The sequence below is a fragment of the Stenella coeruleoalba genome (genome assembly GCF_951394435.1).
Source record: "Stenella coeruleoalba genome assembly, chromosome: 5".
Lineage (NCBI taxonomy): Eukaryota > Metazoa > Chordata > Mammalia > Artiodactyla > Delphinidae > Stenella > Stenella coeruleoalba.
In genome coordinates this window covers 58,308,442-58,332,651 of record NC_137150.1, presented here as the reverse complement: position 1 = coordinate 58,332,651, position 24,210 = coordinate 58,308,442, and positions in this window count along the sequence as shown.

The following is a 24,210-nucleotide window of genomic DNA, read 5'->3' as shown; positions in this document are numbered from 1 at the left end:
AGGAAATGCTTTCAGTTTTTCACCATTGAGAATGATGTTTGCTGTGGGTTTGTTATATATGGCCTTTATTATGTATTGATAGGTTCCCTCTATGTCCACTGGACATAAATCGGTGTTGAAGTTTTTCAAAAGCTTTTTCTGCATCTATTGAGATGATCATATGGTTTTTATTCTTTCATATGACATTCATTGATTTGCATACATGGAAGAATCCTTGCATCTTTGGATAAATCCCACTTGATCATGGTGTATGATCTTTTAAATGTGTTCTTAGATTCTGTTTGCTAGTATTTTGTTGAGGATTTTTGCATTTATGTTCATCAGTGATTTTGATCTGTAATTTTCTTTTTTTGTGATATCTTTGTCTGGTTTTGGTATTAGAGTGATTTGATGGTGGCCTCGTAGAACTAGTTTGAGAGTGTTCCTTCCTCTGCAATTTTTTGGAAGAGTTCGAGAAGGATAGGTGTTAGCTCTTTTCTAAATGCTTGATAGAATTTGCCTGTGAAGCCATCTGGTCCTGGACTTTTGTTTGTTGGAAGATTTTTAATTGCAGTTTCAATGTCATTACCTGTGATTGGTCTGTTTATATTTTCTAATTCTTCCTGATTCAGTCTTAGAAAGTTGTATCTTTCCAAGAATTTGTCCATTTCTTCCAGGTTGTCCATTTTATTGGCATATAGTTGCTTGTAGTAGTCTCTTATTATCCTTTGAATTTCTGCTGTGTCAGTTGTAATTTCTCCTTTTTCATTTCTAATTTTATTGATTTGAGTCGTATCCCTTTTTTTCTTGATGAGTCTGGCTAAAGGTTTATCAATTTTGTTTATTTTCTCAAAGAATCAACTTTTAGTTTTATTGATCTTTGCTATTGTTTTCTTTCTTTTCTATTTCATTTATCTCTGCTCTGATCTTTATGATTTCTTTGCTTTTACTAACTTTGGGTTTTCTTTGTTCTTCTTTCTCTAGTTGCTTTAGGTGTAAGTTTAGATTGTTTATTTGAGATTTTTCTTGTTTCTTGAGGTGAGATTGAATTGCTATAAACTTCCTCTTAGAACTTCTTTTGCTGCATCCCATAGGCTTTGGGTCGTCATATTTTTGTTGTCATTTGTTTCTAGGTATTTTTTAATTTCCTGTTTGATTTATTCAGTGATCTCTTGCTTATTTAGCAGCGTACTGTTTAACCTCCATGTGTTTGTGTTTTTTTTTACAGTTTTTTCCTGTAATTGATTTCTAATTTCATAGTATTGTAGTTGGAAAAGATACTTGATATGATTTCAATTTCCTTAAATTTTCTGAGGCTTTATTTGTGACCCAAGATGTGATCTATCCTGGAGAATGTTCTGTGTGCACTTGAGAAGAAAGTGTATACTGTTGCTTTTGGGTGGAATGTCTTATACATATCAATTAAATCTGTCTGGTCTATTGTCATTTAAAACTTGTGTTTCCTTATTTATTTTCTGTCTGGATGATCTGTCCTTTGGTGTAAGTGGGGTATTAAAAGTCCCCCACTATTATTGTGTTACTGTCGATTTCCCCTTTTATGGCTGTTAGCATTTGTCTTATGGATTGAGGTGCTCCTTTGTTGGGTGCATAAATATTTATAATTGTTATATTTTCTTCTTGGATTGATCCCTTGATCATTATGTAATGTCCTTCCTTATCTCTTCTAACACTCTTTAAATTCTATTTTATCCAATATGAGTATTACTACTCCAGGTTTCTTGTGTTTTCCTTTTGCATGGAATATCTTTTTTCATCCCCTAACTTTCAGTCTGTATGTGTCCCTAGGTCTGAAGTGGGTCTCTTATAGACAGCATATATACTGGTCTTGTTTTTGTATCCATTCAGCCCGTCTGTGTCTTTTGGTTGGAGCATTTAATCCATTTACATTCAAGGTAATTATCAATATGTATGTTCCTATTACCATTTTCTTAATTGTTTTGGGTTTGTTTTTGTGAGTCTTTTTCTTCTCTTGTGTTTCCCGCCTAGAGAAGTTCCTTTAGCATTTGTTGTAAAGCTGGTTTGGTGGTGCTGAATTCTCTTAGCTTTTGCATGTCTTTAAAGCTTTTGATTTCTCCATCGAATCTAAATGAGATCCTTGCTGGGTAGAGTAATCTTGCTTGTAGGTTTTTCCCTTTCATCACTTTAAATATGTCCTGCCACTCCCTTCTGGCCTGCAGAGTTTCTACTGAAATATCAGCTGATAACCTTGTGAGGATTCCCTTGTACTTTATTGTTTGTTTTTCCCTTGCTGCTTTTAATATTTTTTCTTTGAATTTAATTTTTGTTAGTTTGATTAATATGTGTGGTGGTGTGTTTCTCCTAGGGTTTATCTTGTATGGGACTCCATGTGCTTCCTGGACTTGGGGGGGGCTATTTCCTTTCCCATGTTATGGAAGTTTTAGATTATTATCTCTTCAAATATTTTCTCAGACCCTTTCTCGTTCTCTTCTTTTTCTGGGACCCCTATAATATGAATGTTGGTGCTTTTAATTTTTTCCCAGAGGTCTCTGAGACTGTCCTCAATTCTTTTCATTCTTTTTTCTTTCCTCAGCAGTTATTTCCACCATCCTACCTTCCAGCTCACTATTCATTCTTCTGCCTCAGTAATTCTGCTATTGATTCCTTTTATTGTATTTTTCATTTCATTTATTGTGTTGTTTATTACTGTTTGATTATTCTTTAGTTCTTCTAGGTCTTTGTTAAACTTTTCTTGTATTTTCTCAACCCATGCCTCCATTCTATTTCCGAGATTTTGGATCATCTTTACTATCATTACTCTGAATTCTTTTTCAGGTAGGTTGCCTATTTCCTCTTCCTTTATTTGGTCTTGTAGGTTTTTACCTTGCTCCTTCATCTGTAACATATTTTTTTGTCATCTCATTTTTTTTTGATGGGTGGGGCTGTGTTCCTGTCTTACTGGTTGTTTGGCCTGAGGTGTCCAGCACTGGAGTTTGCAAGCAGTTGGGTAGGGCCAGGTCTTGGTGCTGAGATGAGGACCTCCAGGAGACCTCACTCCAATTAATATTTCCTGGGGTTTGAAGTTCTCTGTTTGTCTAGTGGTTTGGATTCAGCGCTCCCACCACAGGAACTCAGGCCTGACTGCCAGCCTGGAAACCAAGATCCTGCAAGACACATGGTGTGGCAAAAAAAGAGAAAAAGAAAAGGAGCAGTACAATAACAAAGAATAAAAAATAAAGTAAAGTTAGAAAAATAAACATATATAATAGAAAAAATATAAATATAAGTGAAACAACAACAAGGTAAAACAGAACTACAATAGCAAAAAAAATAAAATAAAATAGGGGAGAACAAACCAAAAGGAGCAGAACAATAATAAAGAGTAAAAAATAAAATAAAATTAGAAAAATAAAGAACTTATTAGAAAAAGTAAAAATATAAATGAAACAACAACCACAACCTAAAAAAAAAAAAAAGAAAAAGGGCCAGAAAAGGGTTTGGCTGTGGGGGCGGAGCTTAGGCAGGGGCAGGGCTTAGGCAGGTTTGGGGTTTAGGCGGGGACAGGGGCCTAGGCTTAGGATCCACTAGGCTGCAATAGACAGCTTGGCCGGAGGGGACCTCAAAGTGTGGAGTGCAGAGGTAAGGCCCTGGGTGGGCGTGTGGGGGCGGGGCTTAGGCTCCACTCACCAGGAGGGGACCTTGGACTGCAAAGGATCAGGCCTGGGACCTCAACAGGCTCCCCATTGATTCCCTCACTGTGGGTGAACACCCTCCAAGCATGGGAACCCCTCCCTTCCCCCAGACACCCCTCAGGGGCACTGGTCCAGTCTGGCCTCTACCTACCTTTCCTCTCCCCCTCCCCACTACCTCCCTCCCACACCCTCAGGACCCACGTGGCCAGATAGGGCCTCGGTGGGCAGAGGATCAAGCCAGGGACCACTGCAGGTTCCCCCCCCAAGTGGGCAGAGGAAATGCTGGCCGTTCCCTTCCCATCCTTCACTCTCCCGGGGGTCTCTCCCTGTCCCTGTTGCTCGTAGGTGGGCCATTCCAGTTGTGGGAACACCTACCCTCCCCTAGCTGCTCCTCAGGGGTGCCAGTCCCATCCACCTCCACTTCTCCTCCCCCCTCCCTCCCCCCAACGTCCTATCCGGTTGCTCAGGAATTCCTCCCATCCCCTTAAGTGTCAGTGGTCCCCCACCAGTGCCTGCTAGGTGTCCTAGTTGTGAGGAGACGTGAACTCCACATCCTCCTACTCTGCCATCTTCACTCTCATTATTATAGAGCAAGAGATTCCTGGGTTCCACCCCCAGAGTTTCTGTTGCAGTAGGTCTGGGGTGGGCCCCAAGAATTTGTCTTTCTAACAAGTCTAAGAGAGTCATATTGATGCTGCTGGTCTGGGAATATGAAGTTTATGGCACCTACCCCAAAGAATAGGTGGTCTAGTTAAGGAGACAGAAAAGTAAATAGACAGTTCCAATGCAATGATAAATGCCACAGTGCTTTGGGGACACAGATAAGGGAGAAAAAAACCCAGAATGATAGCGGTGGTGGTAAAACATGCTGAAATAACACTGAGCTGAAGTTGGAGATGGAGTGTTAGCTATAGGGGAAAAGGTGACTCTAGGCAGAGAGAAAACTTGGAAGCTTTGGTTGGTGATTAGCAGACCACATTTAGGGTATTGCAGCAGTTCCACTTGGCAGGAACATTGGATGAAGTTGCAGAGACAGCCAGAAGAAAAAAAGAAAAGGAATACGTCTTGAAGTGACCAAGTTAGTGGACTGGAAATCCAGCATCAGATGAATGAACGTATTTCATAATCTAAATATACATCCAACTAATGGAGGGTATTTGCCTTGCTTTAAGCCCATTTAGAAAAATAAAATCATTTACATTAGAAAAGATTGTCATAAAATTCCTGTTTTCCTCTGTAACATATAAAACAGGAAAAAAGAATTACTCTTCCAAATGGATTTATACCTCACTCTTTGAAGAAGATATGCATTTTCTTACTTTTCTAAAACAAACTATATAGCCACATAAAGGATAATAATAATAATAATGTAATCATAATATTTTTGAGTGCTAGGCATTGCCTCATTTAATCCTACCTAAAATCCTATGAAGTATGTATTATCTTCCTTTTATGGATGATAAAATGAAATATCGAAGCTTAAGTAATTTGATAAAGGTCACTTAGGTAATAAATGGCAAATATGGAACCCAGGTCTAATTCCAAGGCCATGCTCTTAAGCAACAAGTCTCTTTCCTTTGCTATTTCATATTGAGCATGACAAGATAGAGGTGCAGTCTGGAGCCATGAAATGATCATCGAGGCAAGACCTACCAGGACTCATTCTTTGCAAGAATCTCTACCTTACCTTCATAGAGCTAACAGTCTGGTAGGCAAGAGAGATATGAACACAAATGGGTATAATAAATTATTACAGTGAACAGTTGGGCACAAATAAGTCAGAGCACAATTCTACTTGATGAAAGGCATAGAAGTATACAGAGAGAATTCAGAAAGAAGATGAGGTACAAGTAGAATCCTGCAATCCATGTAGGTGTTTGGCAAGCAAGGAGAAAAGGCCTAGGCAGGGGAAATATTTTGAACAACAGCATTGTATGTTCTAGGAACTGAAAATAGTTCCATCTCATTGAGGTGTGAGGTGAATAGGGAGGAAAATGAAAATGAACAGGTGAGTTGATTACCTAATGGAAGGTCTTATATCCATGCAAAGTTATAGGGACTTTATGTCTGACAAGGGAAAGATTAACCAGAGGAGTCACTTGATCCTATTTACCTTTTTAAAAAAATTTGAAGTATAGTTGATTTACAATATTTTGTTAGTTTCAGGTGTACAGCATAGTTATTATGTATTTTTGCAGATTATACTCTGTTATAGGTTATTATAAGATAGTAGGTATAATTCCCTGTGCTATACAGTATATCCTTGTTGCTTATCTATTTTATATAAACATTAGTTTGTTTCCATTAATCCCATACCTTAATTTGTCTCTCTACCTTTGGTAACGACAAGTTAGTTTTCTCTCATCTGTGAGTCTGTTTCTGTTTTGCATATACATTCATTTGTTTTTTTCTTAGATTCCACATGTAAATGATATCATACAGTATTTTCCTTTCTCTGTATGACATTTCACTAAGCATAATATTCTGTAGGTCCATCCATGTTGCTGCAAATGGCAGTGTTTCATTCTCTTTCTTATAACACATCTTCTTAAGCCAGTCATCTGTTGATGGGCACTTGCGTTGCTTCCAAGTCTTGGCTATTGTAAACAGTGCTGCTATGAACATTGGGGTGCATGTATCTTTTCAAATTAGAGTTTTCATTTTTTCTGAGTATATACCCAGGAGTGAAATTGCTGGATCTTATGGTAGTTCTATTTTCAGTTTTTTGAGGAACGTCCGTACTGTTTTCCATAGTGACTGCACCAATTTATATTCCCACCAACAGTGTAGGAGGGTTCTCTTTTCTCCACATCCTCTACAAAATTTTTTATTTGTAGGCTTTTTCATGATAGCCATTCTGATAGGTGATACCTCATTGTGGTTTTGATTTGCATTTTGTCTAATAATTAGCGATGTTGAACTTCTTTTCATGTTCCTATTAGTCATCTGTATGTCTTCTTTGGAGAAATGTCTATTCAGGTCTTCTGCCGATTTTTTTGATTGGGTTGTTTAATTTTTTTTTTAATATTTAGTTGTATGAGCTGTTTGTATATTTTGGATATTAACCCTTGTTGATCACATTATTTGCAAATATCTTCTCCCATTCTGTAAATTGTATTTTTGTTTTGTCCAACGTTTCCTTTGCTGTGCAAAAGTTTTTAAGTGTAATTAGGTCTCATTTGTTTATTTTTGCTTTTATTTCTTTTGCCTTAGGAAACATCCAAGAAAATATTGCTATTATTTATGTCAAATAGTGTTCTGCCTCTGTTCTCTTCTATGAGTTTTGTGATTTTAGGTTTTAAACCTGAAACCATTTTGAGTTTATTTTTGTATATGGTGTGAGGAAATGTTCTAATCTCATTGTTTTTCATGTGGCTGCCCAGTTTTCCCAGTACCACTTGTTGAAGAGACTGTCTTTTCACCAGTGTATATTCCTGCCTCCTTTGTCATAGATTAATTGACTATAGGAGCATGGGTATATTTCTGGGCTCTCTGTTCTGTTCCGTTGATCTATGTGTCTGCTTTTGTGCTAATAACATACATTTTGATTACTTTAGCTTTATAGTATAGTCTGAAGTCTGGTAGTTTTGTTCTTTTTCTCAGGATTGCTTTGGAAATTATGGATCTTTTGTGGTTCCACAAAAATTTTAGTGTATTTTGAAATAGTTTGAGAATGATAGTTTTTAGTTTTTCCTTATATGTTTGTTAGAATTCCCCTGTGAAGCTGTCCAGTCCTGGACTTTTGTTTCCTGGAGTTCTTTTAATTACAAGTTTAATTTCACTTCTAGTGATCAGTCTGTTCAAATTGTCTATTTCTTCTTGAATCAGTCTTGACAGGCTGTATGTTTCTAGAAATTTGTCCATTTCTTCTAGGATGTCCAATTTGTTGGCATATAACTATTCATAGTATTCTCTTATGATTTTTTATATCTCTGTGGTATAAGTTGTTACTTCTCCTCTTTCATTTCTTATTTTGTTTATTTGGGTCCTCTCTCTTTTCTTCTTGGTGAGCCTGTCTAAAGGTTTATTAATTTTATCTTTTTAGAGAACCGGTTCTTGGTTTCATTGATCTTTTTTATTGTTTGTTGATCTCTGTTTTATTTATTTCTTCTCTGATCTTCATTATTTCCATCCTTCTACTGACTTTGGGCTTTGCTTTTTTTTTCTTTTTCTTTTTGGTGGTAAGTTAGGTTGTTTATTTGATGTTTTTCTTGTTTCTTGAGGAAGGCCTGTATTGCTATAAACTTCCCTATTACAGCTGCTTTTATTGTATCCCATATATTTTCAAAGTTATGTTTCCATTTTCCTTTGTCTTGAGGTATTTTCTGATTTACTATTTGATTTCATCATTGATCCATGTAGCGTGTTGTTTAGTCTCCACATGTTTGTTCTTTCCCAGTTTTTCTTTCTGTAGTTGATTTCTAGTTTCATACCATTGTGGATGGAAAAATGCTTGATGTAATTTCTATCCTCTTAAATTTATTGAGGATGTGATCTCTCCTGGAGACTGTTCAATGTGAACTTGAAAAAAATGTGTATTCTGCTGTTTTGGATGCAATGTCCTCTAGGTATCAATTACATCCAGCTGGTCTATTGTATCATTTAAGATTACTGTTACCTTATTGATTTTCTTTGTGGATGATCTGTTCGGTGATGTCAATGGGGTGTTAAAGTCTCCTACTATTATTGTATTATCATCAATTTCTCCCTTTATGTCTGTTTGCTCAATATATATATTGATTGCATTTATCAATACAATATAATCTTGTATTGATCCCTTTATCGTTATATAATCCCTTTATCATTATATAATGTCATTCTTTGTCTTTTGTTACAGCCTTTCTTTTAAGGTCTGTTTATCTATTATGAGTATTGCTGCTGCCACTTTCTTGTAGTTTCCTTTTGCATAAAATACCTTTTTCCATCCCCTCACTTTCAGTCTGTGGGTTTCTTTTTCCCTGAAGTGAGTCTCTTGTAGGCAGTATATTGAAGGTTTTTTTTTTTTTCCCAATCAGCCACCCTATGACTTTTGATTGGAGCATTTAGCACATTGACATTTAAAGTAATTATTGATAGATATGTACTTATTGTCATTTTATTCCTTGTTTACCAGTTGTTTTTGTAGTTCTTCTCTGTTCATTTCTTGTTCTACTTTTTCTCCTGCTGTGGTTTGATGATTTTCTTTTGTAGAATACTTGGATTTTTTTCTTTTTTGTTTCTTGTGTATCTATTTCAGGTTTTTGATTTGTGGTTACCATGGGGTTCATATATGTTGACCCATAATTGTATTTACCTGATTTAAACTGAATTTCAAACACATTCTAAAAGATCTATATTTTTACTCCTTTCCCCCACTATTTGTGGGGTTTTTTTGTTTTCTTTTTTTTTGCGGTACGTGGGCCTCTCACTGTTGTGGCGTCTCCCATTGCGGAGCACAGGCTCTGGACGCGCAGGCTTAGCGGCCATGGCTCATGGACCCAGCAGCTCTGCGGCATGTGGGATCTTCCCGGACCGGGGCACAAACCTGTGTCCCCTGCATCGGCAGGCGGACTCTCAACCACTGCGCCACCAGGGAAGCCCCTATTTGTGTTTTTGATGTCATATTTTGCATCTTCATGCTTAACCATTTACTGTTTATTGTAGTTATAGTTGTTTTTACATTTTTTGTCTTTTAATTTATTTATTGGCTTATTTAAGTGATCTTCAATCCTTAGTATATATTTGCCTTTCCTATTATGATTTTCCCTTTCCTGTAGATTCTTATTTCTTTTCCATTTAGAGAAGACCCTTCAACATTTCCTTTAGGGTAGGCTTAGTACTGCTGAATTCTTTTAGTTTTGCTTCTCTGAGAAGTTTTTCAATCTTTCCTCCTATTCTACATGATATCTAGGTTGCAGGTTTTTCCTTTTATCACCTTGAATATATCATGACTCTCCCTCTGGCCTGCAAAGTTTGTGCTGAGAAGTCAGCTGATAGCCTTATGGGGATTTCTGTATATGACTCTGTTTTTCTGTTGTTGCCTTTAGATTTCTCTCTTCATCTTTAACTTTTGCCATTTTAATTATGACATCTCTTGGTGTGGATACATTTGGGTTCATCTTGTTTGGGACCCTCTGTGCTTCCTTTACCTGAAGCTTGTGGAGCAAGTGGAGCTTGTGCACTTACAGAGGTTCAGCACACTGCCTGTGTAGATGACTATGGCTCTGTTCAGATGCAGCCCATGATTGTGTCTTTTCCCTTGTTTTATTGATTGTGACCAATTATAGGGTCATTACTAGCTACTGAACTCCTTGGACAGGGTTTTTAAAAATTCGGATATATTAGTATTAGTTGTAACCATGATAATAATAATGATATTGTTAACTATTGTTCATTAGGTCCCCACTATAAACTTGGTGTTTCATGTATATTATTTCAGTTAAGCCATATACCAATTCCATTAAGCAGTCAGATATATTATTGCTGCTTTAAAGGTAAGAACCTTAAGGTTTAAATAATTTAACCAAGGTCACATAGTAAGTGGTAGAGCAATGATTTAAACTCAAAATAAAAAATGGGAATGATATATAATTAACAGAATAATATATATGCATTAAAAGATAATTATAAATTTAAAAATGTAAACCTAAAAAGGTAGATTAAATGTGTAGTATAAGGGGCTGATTTTCATACACTTGAAAAACTAAGGCTAAGAAGAAAAAAAAATGAAATGTGGAGGTATATATTCAAGTGAATAAGAGAGGAGAAATAAGAAGAAGAAGATATGTATGTGGTGGGGACTGTGGCAATCCATCAGCAATTGCCTCAGGTACAATTACTCATTGGTAGAATGATTATCCCTAATTTGACCCTTCCAAACTGAGGTTATTTCTAGCACTTTGAACTTCTATATGATTTAGGCAACAGTTTTTTTTAAAAAACTGAAGTTATGTGAGATTAAGTTTAATTTCCCCATATTATTCAAGATATGCTAACTGCTATAACAAAATACCTCTAATTTCAGTGGTATCAACAGCCAAAGTTAATTCTTGCTCATCTTACAGTATATAGGCATGGGGGAGAGGGACTCTGATACATGCAGTCATTCTGGGACCTAGGCTTATTCCATTTAGTGTAACCACTATCCCCCAGGGCTTCAGCAGCCTCCACTGGATCCTCCACATGCAGTCAACTGTTAAAGAAAAAAAGAGACTGAGGATATTTATATGAGGTTTTAGTGGCCAAATATGGAAGTGGTATGCATCACTTCTTCCCACATTCCACTAGACAAACTCAGTCCCATGGTACATCTAACAGTAGCAGAGCTTGATAGTAGCTTAATGACGTGCTAAAGAATGAGAACAAATATCAATGCTCAGTTAGTCACTTTCTTACTCCCCAAATATATTGTTAGCTCCTAAGAGACATAAGTAGTACTTTTTGGTTATTTGTATGCCCCATAAACCCTTATACATTTTCTAGAATATAATAGACTCTCAACTGACTGTTGAATAACTCCCTAGCTCACTTCTTAGCTTTAGGGCCATTGAAAGACCTTCAAAGACCCTAGGCCCACTTATTTTATTTATTTATTTATTTATTTATTTTCAGATTTTATTTTATTGTTTTGATTCCCAAACCAAAGACATTGATAAAGCAAATACAGACTGCAATAATAAATACATCTGCAATAGTTGCTAAATATCATTAAATTATTATGTAATTTAGACAGTAAATATGGTCTATTTTTGCTTCTTTCCAATAGAATACATTTGAACATATTTTTTTATTCAGCATGTTCTTATTAGTCATCAATTTTATACACATCAGTGCATACATGTCAATCCCAATCGCCCAATTCAGCACACTCCCACCCCCAGCCCCCCCGACCCGGCTTTCCCCTGTTGGTGTCCATATGTTTGTTCTCTACATCTATGTCTCAATTTCTGCCCTGCAAAACAGTTCATCTGTACCATTTTTCTAGGTTCCACATATATACATTAATATACGATATTTGTTTTTCTCTTCCTGACTTAATTCACTCTGTATGACAGTCTCTAGATACACCCATGTCTCAACAAATGACCCAATTTCGTTCCTTTTTATGGCTGAGTAATATTCCATGGTATATATGTACCACATCTTCTTTATCCATTCATCTGTCAATGGGCATTTAGGTTGCTTCCATGACATGGCTATTGTAAATAGTGCTACAATGAACATTGAGGTACATGACTCTTTCTGAATTATGGTTTTCTCAGGGTATATGCCGAGTAGTGGGATTGCTGGGTCATATGGTAATTCTATTTTTAGTTTTTTAAGGAACCTCCATACTTTTCTCCATAGTGGCTGTATCGGTTTACATTCCCACCAACAGTGCAGGAGGGTTTCCTTTTCTCCACACCCTCTCTAGCATTTGTTTTTTGTAGATTTTCTGATGATGGCCATTCTAACTCATGTGAGGTGACACCTCATTGTAGTTTTGATTTGCATTTCTCTAATAATTAGTGACGTTGAGCAGCTTTTCATGTGCCTCTTGGCCATCTCTATGTCTTCTTTGGAGAAATGTCTATTTAGGTGTTCTGCCCATTTTTGGATTGGGTTGTTTGTTTTTTCAATATTGAGCTTAATGAGCTGTTTATATATTTTGGAGATTAATCCTTTGTCCATTGATTCGTTTGTAAATATTTTCTCCCATTCTGAGGGTTGTCTTTTGGTCTTGTTTATGGTTTCCTTTGCTGTGCAAAAGCTTTGAAGTTTCATTAGGTCCCATTTGTTTATTTTTGTTTTTATTTCCATTACTCTAGGAGGTGTATCAAAAAATATCTTTCTGTGATTTATGTCAAAGACTGTTCTTCCTATGTTTTACTCTAAGAGTTTTATACTGTCTGGTCATACTTTTAGGTCTCTAATCCATATTGAGTCTATTTTTCTGCATGGCATTAGGGAGTGTTCTAATTTCATTCTTTTACATGTAGCTGTCCAGTTTTCCCAGCACCACTTATTGAAGAGATTGTCTTTTCTCCATTGTATATCCTTGCCTCCTTTGTCATAGATTAGTTGACCATATGTGCGTGGGTTTACCTCTGGGCTTTCTCTCTTTTTCCATTGATCTATGTTTCTGTTTTTATGCCAGTACCATATTGTCTTGATTACTGTAGCTTTGTAGTATAGTCTGAAGTCAGGGAGTCTGATTACTCCAGCTCCATTTTTTCCCTTCAAGACTGCTTTGTCTATTTGGGGCATTTTGTGTCTCCATACAAATTTTAAGATTTTTTGTTCTAGTTCTGTAAAAATGCCATTGGTAATTTGATAGGGATTAAATTGAATCTGTAGATTGCTTTGGGTGGTATAACCATTTTCACAATATTGATTCTTCCAATCTAAGAACATGGTATATCTCTCCAACTGTTGGTATCATCTTTAATTTCTTTCATCAGTGTCTTATAGTTTTCTGCATACAGGTCTTTTTGTCTCCCTAGGTAGGTTTATTCCTAGGTATTGTATTCTTTTTGTTGCAGTGGTAAATGGGAGTGTTTCCTTAATTTCTCTTTCAGATTTTTCATCATTAGTGTATAGGAATGCAAGAGATTTCTGTGCATTAATTTTATATCCTGCAACTTTACAAATTCATTGATTAGCTCTAGTGGTTTTCTGGTGGCCTCTTCAGGATCCTCTATGTATAGTATCATGTCATCTGCAAACAGTGACAGTTTTACTTCTTCTTTTCCAATTTGTATTCTTTTTATTTCTTTTTCTTCTCTGATTGCCATGGCTAGGTCTTCCAAAACTATGTTGAATAATAGTGGTGAGAGTGGACATCCTTGTCTTGTTCCTGATCTTAGAGGAAATGCTTTCAGTTTTTCACCATTAAGAATGATGTTTGCTGTGGGGTGGTCGTATATGGCCTTTATTATGTTGAGGTATGTTCCCTCTATGCTCACTTTCTGGAGAGTTTTTATCATAAATCGGTGTTGAATTTTGTCAAAAGCATTTTCTGCATCTATTGAGATGACCATATGGTTTTCTTCTTCAATTTGTTAATATGGTGTATCACATTGATTGATTTGCGTATATTGAAGAATTCTTGCATCCCTGGGAAAAATCCCACTTGATCATGGTGTCTGATCCATTTAATGTGTTGTTGGATTTTGTTTGTTAGTATTTTATTGAAGATTTTTGCATCTATATTCATCAGTGATATTGGTCTGTAATTTTCTTTTTTTGTAGTATCTTTGTCTGGTTTTGGTATCAGGGTGATGGTGGCCTCATAGAATGAGTTTGGGAGTGTTCCTTCCTTCGCAATTTTTTGGAAGAGTTTGAGAAGGATAGGTGTTAGCTCTTCCCTAAATGTTTGATAGAAATCACCTGTGAAGCCATCTAATACTGGACTTTTGTTTGTTGCAAGATTTTTAATCACAGTTTCAATTTCATTACTTGTGATTGGTCTCTTCATATTTTCTATTTCTTCCTGGTTCACTCTTGGAAGGTTATACCTTTCTAAGAATGTGTCCATTTCTTCCAGGTTGTCCTTTTTATTGGCATAGAGTTGCTTGTAGTAGTTTCTTAGGATGCTTTGTATTTCTGTGGTGTCTGTTGTAACTTCTCCTTTTTCATTTCTAATTTTATTGATTTGAGTCCTCTACTTCTTTTTCTTGATGAGTCTGGCTAATGGTTTATAAATTTTGTTTATTTTCTCAAAGAACCAACTTTTAGTCTTATTGATCTTTGTTATTGTTTTCTTTATTTCTATTTCAGTTATTTCTGCCCTGATCTTTATGATTTCTTTCCTTCTGCTAACTTTGAGTTTTGTTTATTCTTTCTCTAGTTCCTTTACCTGTAAGGTTAGACTATTTATTTGAAATTTTTGTTTCTTGATGTAGGCTTGTATAGCTATAAACTTTCTGCTTAGAACTGCTTTTGCTGTATCCCATAGGTTTTGGATTGTCGTGTTTTCATTGTCATTTGTCTCTAAGTATTTTTTGATTTCCTCTTTGATTTCTTCAGTGATCTCTTGGTTATTTAGTAACGTAGTGTTTAGCCTCCCTGTGTTTGTGTTTTTAATGATTTTTCCCCTGTAATTCATTTCTAATCTCATAGCATTGTAGTCAGAAAAGATGCTTGATATGATTTCAGTTTTCTTAAATTTACTGAGTCTTACTTTGTGACCTGAGATGTGATCTATCCTGGAGAATGTTCCATGCGCACTTGAGGAGAAAGTGTAATCTGCTGTTTTTGGATGGAATGTCCTATAAATATCAATGAAATCTATCTGGTATATTGTGTCACTTAAAGCTTCTGTTTCCTTATTTATTTTCATTTTGGATGATCTGTCCATTGGTGTAAGGGAGGTGTTACAGTCCCCCACGATTATTTTGTTACTGTCGATTTCCTCTTTTACAGCTGTTAGCAGTTGCCTTATGTATTGAGGCGCTCCCATGTTGGGTGCATATATATTTTTAATTGTTATATTTTCTTCTTGGATTGATCCCTTGATCATTATGTAGTGTCCTTCCTTGTCTCTTGTAACATTCTTTATTTTAAAGTCTACTTTATCTGCTATGAATATTGCTACTCCAACTTTCTTTTGATTTCCATTTGCATGGAATATCTTCTTCCATCCCCTCACTTTCAGTCTGTATGTGTGGTCTGAAGTGGGTCTCTTGTAGACAGCATATATATGGGTCTTTTTTTTCTATCCATTCAGCAAGCCTGTGTCTTTTGGTTGGAGCATTTAATCCATTATCGTTTAAGGTAATTATCAATATATATGTTCCTATGACCATTTTCTTAATTGTTTGGGGTTTGTTTTTGTAGGTCCTTTTCTTGTCTTGTGTTTCCCACTTAGAGCAGGTCCTTTAGCATTTGTTGTAGAGCCGGTTTGGTGGTGCTGAATTCTCTTAGCTTTTGCTTGCCTGTAAAGCTTTTGATTTCTCCATCGAATCTGAATGAGATCCTTGCTGGATAGAGTAATATTGGCTGTAGGTTCTTCCCTGACATCACTTTATGTATCTCGTGCCACTCCCTTCTCACTTGTAGAGTTCTATGCTGAGAAATCAGCCATTAACCTCATGGAAGTTCCCTTGTATATTATTTGTCATTTTTCCCTTGCTGCTTTCAATAAGTTTTCTTTGTCTTTAATTTTTGCCAATTTGATTACTATGTGTCTCTGCATGTTTCTCCTTGGGTTTATCCTGTATGGGACTCTCTGTGCTTCCTGGACTTAATTGACTATTTCCTTTCCCATGTTAGGGAAGTTTTCTACTATAATATCTTCAAATATTTTCTCGGGTCCTTTCTCTCTCTCTTCTCTTTCTGGGACCCCTATAATGTGAATGTTGTTGAGTTTAATGTTGTCCCAGAGGTCTCTTAGGCTGTCTTTATTTCTTTTCATTCTTTTTTCTTTACTCTATTCTGCAGCAGTGAATTCCACCATTCTGTCTTCCAGCTCACTTATCCATTCTTCTGCCTCAGTTATTCTGGTATTGATTCCTTCTAGTGTAGTTTTCACTTCAGTTATTGTATTGTTCACTTCTGTTTGTTTGTTCTTTAATTCTTCTAGTCCTTTGTTAAACATTTCTTGCATCTTCTCAAGCTTTGCCTTCATTCTTTTTCTGAGGTCCTGGATCATCTTCACTATCATTATTCTGAATTCTTTTTCTGGAAGGTTTCCTATCTCCACTTCATTTAGTTGTTTTTCTGGGGTTTTATTTTGTTCCTTCATCTGGTACATAGCCCTCTGCCTTTTCATCTTGTCTGTCCTTCTGTGAATGTGGTTTTTGTTCCACAGGCTTCAGGATTGTAGTTCTTCTTGCTTCTGCTGTCTGCCCTGTGGTTGGCCCACTTATTTTAGAAGCCCAAACCTGTATGGTATCAAAATATCAGCATATATCACATACCATATTAATATATATTTTTACCAGGAAGATTTGAAAAGTGTTATAAATTCTAATTTTGGAATTATTTGACTCCTATCAAATCACAAAATTGATCAAAAACAGAATTTTTTATGTTGAAGAAAAGGTTATAAAGGCTCAATAGATAAAATAAAATGCATTGTTTATAATTTCAAGAAAAATTGTATAGGATGGAAATATCTTTTAACAACACACAAAATAAGGAGAAGGAACCTGAAAGCTGTAATGTTCTTGCCATCACAAGAAGACTGAATCAAGAACACAGTTGAATTTTGACCAAATGGAGGAGAGGGTATAAGTAAAAGTCAGCTACACAATCACTCCTTCTGGCTACCTTGGTAACTAAAACCTATATTATGATAATGTTATTATAATGAGAAATGCCTCCATGAAAATAACAAAATTAATAATTAGAGGTGGAACCACACAAGACTCCCCCTCCCCCTTCTGGTGGGAAGATCTTGGGCTTTTGGATTGGGTTTAGGCAATAAAAGATAAGGGTGAGAATAATTTGGGATATTGAGTTAAATTGGGACCTGCCTGCTTGGAAACTTCTTGGCTACCAATGACATGGTATTCTCTACTGACTTAGTTGTGCATAAATGAAATTTTTATCCATCCATGTTACCTCACCTGGCCTAACTGACACCATCATTACATGGACAGAAACCCCATAGAAGGTGGTAGAAGAGAAGAGTTTTAAGTAATTCATTAAGTAAAATCAGTTTTGATTTCTTCACAGTAATTACATATACTAGGGAATTCTTAATGAAGTGAGAAAGTCTAACCTAAAAATTACTTTCAAATATAAAAACAATGTTTGTGAATTCTAAGAATGAAGTTGACACGCTATAATTTATTTAAATATTTAATTAATTATTTGTAGATTTAGACTTTGCTCCTATTCATGTTTTGAAACCAATGCATATATATATATTTCATTTGTCCAGTGTTTGTGTAAGCCCTTGTAAAGCTCAGAGACCCTAGGCTCTGTTCCTACATTGTGTAACAGAACAAATGGTCATGCTTGGTACTTGCCAGTTGGGTTTGCACTGAAGCGTGGTATGTATGTGGAGAGAGGCACCTTCTTTCTCCTGTGTGAATTCATAGATGGAAACCAAGGGCGTTCTTTCTGAGGGTTTCCTTTTGACAGGTCAGTTTAAATTCTATAAATAATAAATATAAATATATAACACATATAAATAAAAATTAAAAGATAGATAGATAGACAGATACATAGATAAGTGCTACTAGGTTCCAGACCCTGTGCTGGTTCTTACTCTTTTTAGTAGTCCTTACCTTCAAAGGCTTTATATATAGCAGCCAGTTATTAATTTTGCCTGAATCAAGTTTTTACATATATAATGAATGTAAAAATTATAATTTTCTAAGTCCATTGTTCCCTCTGGCAGTCTTTTGTAAGACACAACTTTTCCTTCTCTTCTATCTATCTATCTATCTATCTATCTATCTACTATCTATCATCATCATCATTAATATAGAGTAATGGATTCTTATTTTATTCAATGGATTATTATCTTTAGTTTGTGCTAAATTGCTGCAGATGTGGCCAGTGGGCCTCCTTTAAAGTACTTCTGGTCCCTTTATCATGTTCCCATATTTTTTAGCACTTCCTTATTTTCCAAGGAGCTCTGGATCCTTTTAGTATGGAAAGCTATTTAGAAATAGAGATTTGTGTGCTAGTTGTGCTCCTTGCTAATGGATTTTATTGCTTCCTTTCAGCAAAGAAAGCTAGAAAATACACACTCTCCACAGCACACAGAGACACACACACACACATTTATACTGAGATTTTCCATTCCATCCAAACTCCATAGGGTTCTTTCTTTACTATCCTTATTCTATTTGTATCTCCCCCCTGTAGTGAGAATACTGGCTCCTAACCTCAATATGTTTACTTACCTTTTCTGTTCTATAATACACACAAAAAAGTTTCAGAATTGCTCTACTGCTATAAAAAATAAATCTACTAAAAAGAGTTCAATATTTGTTTCAATTTTTATTTTCTTTTGATTAAGGATATATAGTTAAACTGTTTACAAAGTTTCAAAAGTTACTTAGATTTTATTAAATCCTCCTTCAGCCTCACTACCAAATTTTGAGGCCTGGCTAGTTCCACTCTGTTTTTTTAGCTTAAGTGTTACTTTCTAATGGATGCCTTTCCAAACTCTCTGTGTTAGATTCGGTCTGTTCGTTAGATGTTCTCATAGCATCTTAATGCTTTTCTTACATAGAACTTTTCCTTTTTAGTCTTTGTGGTTGTTTACTGACTGTCTCTCCCAATATGCTGTAAGTTTCAGAAGAACAAAGATAATGTTTCTCTTATCACCTCTTATTCCCCTTTGAATGTATAGTAGGTATTAAGTAAATATTCATTGGGTAAATGAATTATATCTAGTAGTTCTACAGGAACATAGAAAAAGAAGAAATTGTAAAACGTTGTTTTTTACATTCTTTCTTTCTCTTACTATTCCTCCCCTTCCTTTCCTCCTCCAGAGGCAGAGATGTTTTCAGTTTAGTTGACAAACATTTGTTAAGAAACATTATTAAGCAACTAATGCATATTTCCTGGGCACTGAAATATATAAATCATTTAGGAGATTAAGATCTAGTGCCAAAAGGTATTGTGTAGTGACTAAAGAAATCAACTGGGCTTTCTCAAAGACCCCAAAAGGATCAGGCATATGGATTTCTACACTTATCTACTTTAAAAGGTAGATGTTCTTTTTTGACTAACTTTCAGCACATTTCTACGTTCATTTTTGAAGGTAATTCTGCCAAGTATGCTTTCTCTTCAGTGGTTAAATGTAAAAATAGAACTTCTCACTTGAGGAGCCTCTGAATTAGGTTCCGTGTATGAGTGTGAAAATCCATTGCTGACAGGATTGAACTGTAAATAATTGTAAATAATTTTTTAACGTGCGTCTAGAGCCATGTGACTTCTTCTAATTTGGACACTCCAAATGAAAACCATGTGGCCCATGATTAAATTGAATTTTTTCATTGTGTGTTAGAAAACAATAAATAGGAAACAAAGCAATTTAAACAAAAGTGAGGACCTCTTCACAAGGAATTTAAATGAAGTAGGAAGCAAATTAATATGAAGTGATTTCTGTCACATGCTTTTCCTTCCTCTGTTGTTCCTAGATCCCAAGAACCCTGTGTCATCTTTCTTTATACCCTAAATCAGATAGTTACTTATTTCTGATGAATTCTCAACACTCAGTTGATAAAGTTCCTTTACTTCACTTTTTCTTCTGGATAAAGTTGGATGATAATCAAATAAAGAAGAATGTAAAAGGAGACTCTATGGTGTCATGGGCAAGTATGGGCCTTGAATCCAGAAAGGCCTGTCTCTACATCTTAGCTCTATTAGCTGGAAAGCCTTGGATAAAGCAGATGTTTCTAAGCCTCGTTTTCTTCATCACTAAAATGATAGTCCATTTTCAGGATCTTTTTTGAGTATTTAAAATTACATACAGTAATGTTACTCACACTGAGCCTGGTGCATAGAAATTATAAGTAATTTGTAGTTATTAGGTGGGTTCTTTATCTTACCTCTATCCACAGGCAATTTTTTTGAATTTTATTTTTTATACACCAGGTTCTTATTAGTTATCCATTTTATACACATTAGTGTATATATGTCAATCCCAATCTCCCAATTCATCCCACCAACACCACCCCACCCCCGCCATTTTCCCCCCTTGGTGTCCATACGTTTGTTCTCTACATCTGTGTCTCAATTTCTGCCCTGCAAACTGGTTCATCTGTACCATTTTTCTAGGTTCCACATCTGTGCGTTAATATATGACATTTGTTCTTCTGTTTCTGACTTACTTCACGCTGTATGACAGTCTCTAGGTCCATCCACATCTCAACAAATGACCCAATTTCGTTCCTTTTTATGGCTGAGTAATATTCCATTGTATATGTGTACCACATCTTCTTTATCCATTCATCTGTCAATGAGCATTTAGGTTGCTTCCATGACCTGGCTATTGTAAATAGTGCTACAATGAACATGGGAGTGCATGTGTCTTTTTGAATTGTGGCTTTCTCTGGGTATATGCCCCGTAGTGGGATTGCTGGGTTATATGGTAATTCTATTTTTAGTTTTTTAAGGAACCTCCATACTTTTCTCCATAGTGGCTGTATCAGTTTACATTCCCACCAACAGTGCAAGAGTGTTGCCTTTTCTCCACACCCTCTCCAGCATTTGTTGTTTGTAGATTTTCTGATGATGCCCATTCTAACTGGTGTGAGGTGATACCTCATTGTAGTTCTGATTTGCATTTCTCTAATAATTAGTGATGGTGAGCAGCTTTTCATGTGCCTCTTGGCCATCCCTATGCCTTCTTTGGAGAAATGTCTATTTAGGGCTTCTGCCGATTTTTTGATTGCGTTGTTTGTTTTTTTAATACTGAGCTGCATGAGGTGTTTATATATTTTGGAGCTTAATCCTTTGTCCATTGATTGGTTTGCAAATATTCTCTCCCATTCTGAGGGCTCTTTTTGTCTTGTTTATGGTTGACTTTGATGTGCAAAAGCTTTTAAGTTTCATTAGGTCCCATTTTTTTTTTTTTTTTTTTTTGCAGTATTCAGGCCTCTCCCATTGCAGAGCACAGGCTCCGGATGCGCAGGCTCAGCGGCCATGGCTCATGGGCCCAGCCGCTCCGCGGCATGTGGGATCTTCACTGACTGGGACACAAACCCATGTCCCTTGCATCGGCAGGTGGACTCTCAACCACTGCGCCACCAGGGAAGCCCTAGGTCCCATTTGTTTATTTTTGGTTTTATTTCCATTACTCTAGTAGGTGGATCAAAAACGATCTTGCTGTTATTTACGTCAAACAGTATTCTTCCTGTGTTTTCCTCTAAGAGTTTTATAGTGTCCGGTCTTACATTTAGCTCTCTAATCCATTTTGAGTTTATTTTTGTGTATGGTGTTAGGGAGTGTTCTAATTTCATTCCTTTACATGTAGCTGTCCAGTTTTCCCAGCACCACTTATTGAAGAGACTATCTTTTCTCCATTGTATATTCCTGCCTCTTTTGTCATAGATTAGTTGACCATAGGTGCGTGGGTTTACCTCTGGGCTTTCTATCCTTTTCCATTGATGTATATTTCTGTTTTTGTGCCAGTACCATATTATCTTGATTACTGTAGCTTTGTATAGTCTGAAGTCAGGGAGTCTGATTTCTCCAGCTTCATTTTTTAATTTATTTTAAAGTCTGTTTTATCTGATGTGAGTATTGCTACTCCAGCTTTCTTTTGATTTCCATTTGCATGGCATATCTTTTTCCATCCCCTCACTTTCAGTTTGTATGTGTTCCTAGGTTTGAAGTGGGTCTCTTGTAGAAAGCATATATATGGGTGTTGTTTTTGTATCCATTCAGCTAGCCTGGGTCTTTTGGTGGGAGCATTTAATCCATTCACATTTAAGGTAATTATCAATATTTATGTTCCTATTACCATTTTCTTAATTGTCATGGATTTGTTTTTGTAGGTCTTTTTCTTCTCTTGTGTTCCCACTTAGAGAAGTTCCTTTAGCATTTGTTGTAGAGCTGGTTTGGTGCTGCTGAATTCTCTTAGCTTTTGCTTCTCTGTAAAGCTTTTGATTTCTCCATCAAGTCTGAATGGGATCCTTGCTGAGTAGAGTAATCTTGGTTGTAGGTTATTCCCTTTCATCACTTTAAATATATCATGCCATTCCTTTCTGGCTTGTAGAGTTTCTGCTGAGAAATCAGCTGTTAACCTTATGGGAGTTCCCTTGTATGTTATTTGTTGTTTATCCCTTGTTGCTTTCAATTATTTTTCTTTGTCTTTAATTTTTGTCAGTTTGATTACTGTGTGCCTCCGCGTGTTTCTCCTTCGGTTTATCCTGCCTGGGACTCTCTGTGCTTCCTGGACTTAATTGACTATTTCCTTTCCCATGTTAGGGAAGTTTTCGACTATAATCTCTTCAAATATTTTCTTGGGTCCTTTCTCTCTCTCTTCTCCTTCTGCGACCCCTATAATGTGAATGTTGTTGCATTTAATGTTGTCCCAGAGGTCTCTTAGGCTGTCTTCATTTCTTTTCATTCTTTTTTCTTTACTCTGTTCCACAGCAGTGAATTCCACCATTCTGTCTTCCAGCTCACTTATCCATTCTTCTGCCTCAGTTATTCTGGTATTGATTCCTTCTAGTTTAGTTTTCATTTCAGTTATTGTATTGTTCATCTCTGTTTGTTTGTTCTTTAATTCTTCTAGGCATTTGTTCTTTAATTCTTCTAGGCCTTTGTTAAACATTTCTTGCATCTTCTCGAGCTTTGCCTCCATTCTTTTTCTGAGGTCCTGGATCATCTTCACTATCATTATTCTGAATTCTTTTTCTGGAAGGTTGCCTATCTCCACTTCATTAAGTTGTTTTTCTGGGGTTTTATCTTGTTCCTTCATCTGGTACATAACCCTCTGCCTTTTCATCTTGTCTATGTTTCTGTGAATGTGGTTTTTGTTCCACAGGCTGCAGGATTGTAATTCTTCTTGCTTCTGCTGTCTGCCCTCTCCACAGGCAGTTATTATGTATCTATTATGTATTCTGTGGACTAGGTGAGATATAAGTTAAATTGTAAGATACAGTCCCTATCAGATATAGGGCATGACCGGGGCAGATTAGGGAGGGCTGAACCTGAAATTAGTCTTCCATCTAGGTGGGAAGACGGCATCAATGGCTGTTGAAGAAACAGCAGAACATAGTATTTAAAGTTTGGCAGAGTCCTCTGGAAGACTCAGCATATAAGGGATCCAGTGTGGGTACAACATGGGACACAATGCCCAGGAATGGGTGCTATTCTTATATCCAGGCATGTAAGTCAAACCAGTCATATCTTTCCATAGATACAAAGTTGATAGTCATTGTGCTAGGCTCTTTTAAAAAATTTAAATCTCTGGTAGAGACTTGCATGAAAAATGTAGGACCTTGGTCCCGCAAAGTTTGAGGTCCTCAACAAGTTTAACAAGAGAGGGTTTCAGGAGACAAACCAGGGAAGAGCTAGTTAGCAGAGCTGTGCTATAGAGAAGGGACTGGATCCCAAGAATTAAGCAGAGTAGTTTTTTCAAGGCTGGGCTCAAGGCTAGAGTCAGAGAAGCATAAGTTTGATTGGATAGTGAGATAATACAAAGAATTGGATTATCAAATCAGACACATGAATCAGAATTTTGCCAGGAACAAGTTTTACTAATGATATCAGGTGCACAAGTAATCTTGAGACATAGGTGAAGCAGGGAGACATCTGAAATAGTCAGTACATCTTATCAGGGCCTTTTTTGGGGGCTGCATCAGGATGTTTCCTAGTCCCAGATTAATCTATGAGGTCTCCAATGAGTTGTGCAGTTAAGTCATTTATTGAGAAAGAACTTTTTGGGCCATGAAACATTTCCATTTTATGCTCAGATAGTTACATAGTTTATATCACATTTTCCAGGAAGCCATGTATATAAATCCATAGATTCTAGGTATGTTATCATTTTATAACAGGTATATCCTGCTACAGATGAGGACTGTCTTGTTAGAAAATGGCATTACTTTGTTTGCTAGAGGTCATTAACCTTAGTATGCTTACAAGGATATTTGACCAGGTCATCTTTTATTCTTTTTTCTTT